The 7708-nt window shown below is 41.4% G+C and overlaps 1 long non-coding RNA gene across 2 annotated transcripts in view; it reads right to left on the bottom strand.

Annotated features, from left to right (window-relative positions):
- Positions 1–5397: 5397 nt before the first annotated feature.
- The window catches only part of LOC142490987 (uncharacterized), a 19407-nt gene continuing 17096 nt past the window's right edge, over positions 5398–7708 (bottom strand). The window contains exon 3 of one of the 2 annotated variants that reach the window (XR_012800201.1): positions 5398–5904. This is a non-coding gene — a long non-coding RNA (uncharacterized LOC142490987). The remainder of the gene's footprint in view (positions 5905–7708) is intronic. The other variant, XR_012800202.1, reaches the window with a different exon arrangement.

The raw sequence follows: 7708 nt of genomic DNA, 5'->3' as shown, positions 1-7708 counted from the left end.
TTCTAGGTTTTCAGTTTCTCAAAAGTCATACTTAATACCGGAGTTAGGTATGACTTAAATAATGTAAGGTTATTTCCCTTATGCATATGAAAGTGCCTCCTTTGCATATTATTTTCACTAACGGTCATTATGAACATTGCCATGCTTTTTCTGGGAGTGAAGTCGGGTTATTTGCTTTAGTGAATACTGCGTTACTAGTTACCTTCATGTTAAATAAATAGGCTAATGGAGCTTCATGAATCTGGGCCACTGAGTAGATGTGTCCTGTCTGCAACTTGCGGCTCCATCAGCCTGTTGAAGAATGACTGTGTGCTCATTTGCATGTCATTACCCAGAATCCCTGGCTGCAGTGGAAGCATTGTACGCTAAGCGATAATGGGGAAAGGCAGAGCTGCAGACCTGCCCGAGACGTGAATGCGCTGGAAGTATATAAGATACTCAGTAAGGTTATAAAGTGCAGCATGTTACTCATCTATTAGATACAAGGGGTACTAATTCTTCCCCACAAATGATATTGTTTCATGAAATTGTATTTTCTCTGAGTAGCTCAATCCGGGAGAAGTGTAGATTAGTCTTAGGTTGTGATACCTTTTAATAGACCAGTAAGAGTGTTCTTCATTGATGATATTATACTGCACACTGTGTGCTCATTTGCATGTCATTACCCAGAATCCCTGGCTGCAGTGGAAGAGATATATTAAGAGATAATATATGTTAAGAGACAATGGGGAAGGCAAGGTTGCAGACCTGTCTGACACATGTGAAAGTTGTATTTTTATTTGCTATACACTGTACAGTGGAGGGTTCGTGTCACTTTTTTACTCACCATAAGATTTTTCTATTACATTCTGGGAAATAAAAATGTCCATCATCAACGTCATTACTAGTGAGACAATGGGTAAGAGGAGCATGTTGCGATGATGTTGCCAGTGTCCAACAAAGTGTAGTTTAAAGTTCTAGTGGCTTTGTTAGTCAAAACCTCAGGTTTGTTCAGTACACTTGAAGAAGAGACATGTGAGGTTTTGAAAGCTCTGTACACTATTATTTCATCTACGGAAAAAGCTCTAATGTTGGTTTCACAACCTACATCGTGTGAACAAAACTAAATTTGTTTATATTGTAAAGCAAGTAAAAATACCACTTGTGAGCACGTTCACATGTCTCAAACAGATCTGCAAACCTTCCCTCCCCTATAATCTCTTAGCATACATTTCTTCCACTGCAGTTTGGGATTCTGGGTAATGTCATGCAAATGAGCACTCAACGTGTGTAATTTTTTATATGGTAAAGCAAAGTTGCATGGCATTGTGTGACGTTTGTTCATAGCCGACATCACTGCAACCAAATAAATCCCAATCCGAGATGACATCATCTGAAAATGCCTACAGTAGGAATCACCCATTCGGTGTCCTGATCTACATCTCTGTTCACAGCTGGATTAGTTAACCCCTCGCTTGTGAATCCATTGCAGGCATCTCCGTCAGAGCAGAGGTTAACAGCCCTGGCAAATCATTGAAGTGAATGTGTCTCGTTTTGACAGTCAGCAATGCAACGACACTCACCGGCATTTCTTGTCCAATGACAAACAATACCCGTTGGAACAGGCAATGAGATTATTAACCCCTCCACCGCCGTGACGAACTAGCCTATTCACAAGCATTTCTATTCTTTCCTACGGAACAGCACAGGCACAGAGGTCACGACATGTTCACCACTTTGCAGGCGGCAGAGCCGGTCGTGTCGCTGCAGCCTCGGCGGCGAAGGGGTTAATGGTAGAGTATAACCCTGCACCGTACGTACGTACGTCTCCCAGCAAACGTGATAAAAATTTCATCTCTAGCGACAGACGCAGGCTGGCACTGGTCATTTGAAACTCTTCGCTTTACAGTAATAATGAGTATGTGTACTCTTTGAGACTTGAAATATTTATATTTGGACTTGGGGCAACAAGCACAATGATGTAAAGTATGTGAATAGCTGTGTCGAATTTCTGTCCAAGCATCTGCGTTAACCTCTTCACACCCACAGACAAGGGAGAGAGCTAGCCTGGCATGCGGCAGTAACACCATCTGCATCAGTAACGTGTTCATTTACCAACCTGTGATGTTCTTGTTTATAGCATAACAGTTTTGCTAACCTCTTCATTGCTGGGTGTGGAGAAAGGACAAACTCACTGGGCTTTTGGGGGTTTTTTTTTTACACGTTGAAAATCCCTGCTCCCTCTGAAGCTGCAACCCCTTTTGTTTTTCTCTCCTGGGGCAGTTTTCTAGGCTTTGCTTTTTCTACAGATAGGGAAAGAAGTCAGATCGATGTTTATTTTCCAATCCCTCTGCCATTGTCTTGAGATGATTAACTCTTTAATGATCTCGGCTGATCACGCAGGTCCCAACAACGTATGATTTCACCAGGTCACACTGGGTGACAGCGGAGAGGTGACAGATGACATTTCCGCCCTGTAAATGACACCATGTAATGTTTGCACAGCGTCAAGCCCATTAACCGATTGAGTGCTGTAGCAGCACACGCACAACTTGAAAGGGGAACGTTTGTCGCGCACGGTTCAATAAACGTTTAGCTGAACTGTGGCCGCCATGAAGCAAGAAAAGAAAAAACAAAAACATTCTTGGTCAAAGCAATAGGGTTCTTCTGTATGCACAGTATATTGATAAATAGGGGTATATGTATCAAGGCAATTCTGGGGCAACGCAATGGGATCTCTTTAATTTAATACGTTTTGCCCCAGAGTTGCATCACCCCGTAGTATTTTTATGATTAAGGGTACTGGGCTTGAAACACATTGGGGTTTATTCTGTAAACTCCGATAGCGCTGAACCGTGTGATCTGCACGGAAAGTCCCATTGACTTGAATGGTGTTTTCCGTGCTGATCGCATGGTTTAGCGCTATTGGAGCTTACAGAATAAGCTCCATTGTCTGCAATACACTATATCACAACCACTGACAAATCTATTTTCTTCCACCAATGCTTTGGGAAGTGGAAGTTTATAGCTGATATGAAAACCATCTAATTTAAATTGTGTTTGCCCCTCCAAGTAAAGGGTCTTGGGAATTGAGATACTCAGTATTGTTATACAATGCACCATGTGCATGTTCAGGGTCAATCAAAGCAAATTACGTGATGTTAGCTAAGACAGGAACGGATGTTATTTTCCCTGAGTTAACACCTTATTCAGTAACATAATAATTGGGAAAAATAATGCCCGTACTTGTCACATTAGCATAGAAGTAACATCATGTTATTATAGAATAATGTAATGTTACTCCTATCCCACGTCATTAAATAAACTTGTATCCACTTTTTTAAATATATTAACTCCTTAGTAGCCCACGTGGCCAGCAAGTCGAGGGTAACCCATGGCTAGCTGGCTACTACCAGCTGCTAAGGGGTTAATATTACAAAAAATTGATAACGTTTATTGAATTAATTTTCTATTCTAGGTTTTCAGTTTCTCAAAAGTCATACTTAATACCGGAGTTAGGTATGACTTAAATAATGTAAGGTTATTTCCCTTATGCATATGAAAGTGCCTCCTTTGCATATTATTTTCACTAACGGTCATTATGAACATTGCCATGCTTTTTCTGGGAGTGAAGTCGGGTTATTTGCTTTAGTGAATACTGCGTTACTAGTTACCTTCATGTTAAATAAATAGGCTAATGGAGCTTCATGAATCTGGGCCACTGAGTAGATGTGTCCTGTCTGCAACTTGCGGCTCCATCAGCCTGTTGAAGAATGACTGTGTGCTCATTTGCATGTCATTACCCAGAATCCCTGGCTGCAGTGGAAGCATTGTACGCTAAGCGATAATGGGGAAAGGCAGAGCTGCAGACCTGCCCGAGACGTGAATGCGCTGGAAGTATATAAGATACTCAGTAAGGTTATAAAGTGCAGCATGTTACTCATCTATTAGATACAAGGGGTACTAATTCTTCCCCACAAATGATATTGTTTCATGAAATTGTATTTTCTCTGAGTAGCTCAATCCGGGAGAAGTGTAGATTAGTCTTAGGTTGTGATACCTTTTAATAGACCAGTAAGAGTGTTCTTCATTGATGATATTATACTGCACACTGTGTGCTCATTTGCATGTCATTACCCAGAATCCCTGGCTGCAGTGGAAGAGATATATTAAGAGATAATATATGTTAAGAGACAATGGGGAAGGCAAGGTTGCAGACCTGTCTGACACATGTGAAAGTTGTATTTTTATTTGCTATACACTGTACAGTGGAGGGTTCGTGTCACTTTTTTACTCACCATAAGATTTTTCTATTACATTCTGGGAAATAAAAATGTCCATCATCAACGTCATTACTAGTGAGACAATGGGTAAGAGGAGCATGTTGCGATGATGTTGCCAGTGTCCAACAAAGTGTAGTTTAAAGTTCTAGTGGCTTTGTTAGTCAAAACCTCAGGTTTGTTCAGTACACTTGAAGAAGAGACATGTGAGGTTTTGAAAGCTCTGTACACTATTATTTCATCTACGGAAAAAGCTCTAATGTTGGTTTCACAACCTACATCGTGTGAACAAAACTAAATTTGTTTATATTGTAAAGCAAGTAAAAATACCACTTGTGAGCACGTTCACATGTCTCAAACAGATCTGCAAACCTTCCCTCCCCTATAATCTCTTAGCATACATTTCTTCCACTGCAGTTTGGGATTCTGGGTAATGTCATGCAAATGAGCACTCAACGTGTGTAATTTTTTATATGGTAAAGCAAAGTTGCATGGCATTGTGTGACGTTTGTTCATAGCCGACATCACTGCAACCAAATAAATCCCAATCCGAGATGACATCATCTGAAAATGCCTACAGTAGGAATCACCCATTCGGTGTCCTGATCTACATCTCTGTTCACAGCTGGATTAGTTAACCCCTCGCTTGTGAATCCATTGCAGGCATCTCCGTCAGAGCAGAGGTTAACAGCCCTGGCAAATCATTGAAGTGAATGTGTCTCGTTTTGACAGTCAGCAATGCAACGACACTCACCGGCATTTCTTGTCCAATGACAAACAATACCCGTCGGAACAGGCAATGAGATTATTAACCCCTCCACCGCCGTGACGAACTAGCCTATTCACAAGCATTTCTATTCTTTCCTACGGAACAGCACAGGCACAGAGGTCACGACATGTTCACCACTTTGCAGGCGGCAGAGCCGGTCGTGTCGCTGCAGCCTCGGCGGCGAAGGGGTTAATGGTAGAGTATAACCCTGCACCGTACGTACGTACGTCTCCCAGCAAACGTGATAAAAATTTCATCTCTAGCGACAGACGCAGGCTGGCACTGGTCATTTGAAACTCTTCGCTTTACAGTAATAATGAGTATGTGTACTCTTTGAGACTTGAAATATTTATATTTGGACTTGGGGCAACAAGCACAATGATGTAAAGTATGTGAATAGCTGTGTCGAATTTCTGTCCAAGCATCTGCGTTAACCTCTTCACACCCACAGACAAGGGAGAGAGCTAGCCTGGCATGCGGCAGTAACACCATCTGCATCAGTAACGTGTTCATTTACCAACCTGTGATGTTCTTGTTTATAGCATAACAGTTTTGCTAACCTCTTCATTGCTGGGTGTGGAGAAAGGACAAACTCACTGGGCTTTTGGGGGTTTTTTTTTTACACGTTGAAAATCCCTGCTCCCTCTGAAGCTGCAACCCCTTTTGTTTTTCTCTCCTGGGGCAGTTTTCTAGGCTTTGCTTTTTCTACAGATAGGGAAAGAAGTCAGATCGATGTTTATTTTCCAATCCCTCTGCCATTGTCTTGAGATGATTAACTCTTTAATGATCTCGGCTGATCACGCAGGTCCCAACAACGTATGATTTCACCAGGTCACACTGGGTGACAGCGGAGAGGTGACAGATGACATTTCCGCCCTGTAAATGACACCATGTAATGTTTGCACAGCGTCAAGCCCATTAACCGATTGAGTGCTGTAGCAGCACACGCACAACTTGAAAGGGGAACGTTTGTCGCGCACGGTTCAATAAACGTTTAGCTGAACAGGCTTTTACAGTCTGGTGTTGATTTTATTCTGCGGAGTCGGGTTCGCACAACATTTTTGGGGGGGAGAGGGAGGTCGAAGTCTCTTCGTCAGCTGGACACCCCAGAAGTTGTCAATCACAGAATAAAATCAACATGACAATGTAAAAGCTTGCTCAGCAAAAGTTTATTGAGCTGTGCGCGACAGGTATTCATCTTTCAAGTTGTATGTACGCTGTCGTGCATCGAGGGTCCTAGCACACATCCAGCCAGCACCAAGCAACATTGGATAAATACAGAGACAAGTACGCATACTCAAAACAGACTGCCTTGCGAAACATGTACAACCACAAGCAGATGAACCCTTTCCATGCCAGTGATATTTTTCTTGTCAGACGCGCCCCCTCCCCCCAAGCCGAAAATGACTACACTGAGCTCATCAGCGACAGTGGAGGAACTCATCTTTATCTGCAACACAATGAGATATTACACCGCCTGGCACTTTTATGAGGTCGTTACCACTTTCGGTGATCTGCTGAGCTGTTCGCTACAATGAGGCTTTGCTAACCTCGTCACTTCTGGAGCCGTTAGTATTTCAGGCTGAAAGGTTCCCATTGTTAGTAATAATGGCAGATCGAGTTATATCGATAATGCATACTGATATATGCACGTAAGCTAAAATAGTCCAAATATATATATATATATATATATATATATATATATATATATATATATATATATATATATATATATTTGGACTATTTTAGCTTACGTGCATATATCAGTATGCATTATCGATATAACTCGATATATATATATATATATATATATATATATATATATATATAGACCATACGATACCAGTTGCAACACGACATCAAGGGACAGCACGCAGGTAAGTAAATCAAAAATGTTCTATATTTGATAGAAGACACAAAAACCGACGTTTCGGTCCCCCAGTGGGACCTTTCTCAAGGTGGTGCAATTGAATGCAGTGCACAATACATATATATACCCCAAACCCCAGTGCAATTCAACAAAACCAATCACAGTTAATTAGCCTCACCTGCCTATGTGACATGCATCCACAGTATCAGCAGGTAAAGAGCATCCATTTTGTATATATTAACTCTATATTTGTTTTTACCTGATATGTGTTTAGGCATGCGCAAAAAGGCTCAGGAATTGCATAATGTTACTGCTGAGAGACTACATAAGTCTGCCAGACCCAGCGATATCTTGGATAACCGGAGAGAGTGCGCATGGGCTAAACTGATCTGGAGCTGATACCTGGATAGATTAACTATTTCAGGGACGTGCAAAATACACATTGTAACTGCAAGTTAAGCGAAACATGTGAAACACCTGATGTGCTCACCGTAAATGTGCAAAAAAATGTGAGGGATTAAAACATATATACACACGTGTGGATGACGTGGCTGACTGGAATCTAGGACAATATATAAATGCTGAAAGCACTCAGCCATATAACGCCTAATGCATAGTGTAAGAAATGATAATGCAATAATGACTCTATGCATCATGTCAGGAAGCGACACCTTAAAAAACCAACAAAAATACATAATGCAGACAATGTCAAATAGAGAAACTGGTAATAAATTAGAATACATGCTGTGTCACACTCTCAGCAAACATTGCTACAGGTGGCTCTTGACTAAAAGGGACCTGAGGTATCTG

The sequence above is a fragment of the Ascaphus truei genome, chromosome 3, assembly GCF_040206685.1.
Source record: "Ascaphus truei isolate aAscTru1 chromosome 3, aAscTru1.hap1, whole genome shotgun sequence".
Classification (NCBI taxonomy): Eukaryota; Metazoa; Chordata; class Amphibia; order Anura; family Ascaphidae; genus Ascaphus; species Ascaphus truei.
Note: the sequence above shows the minus strand (reverse complement) of the source record. Positions and strands in the feature narration are given on the sequence as shown.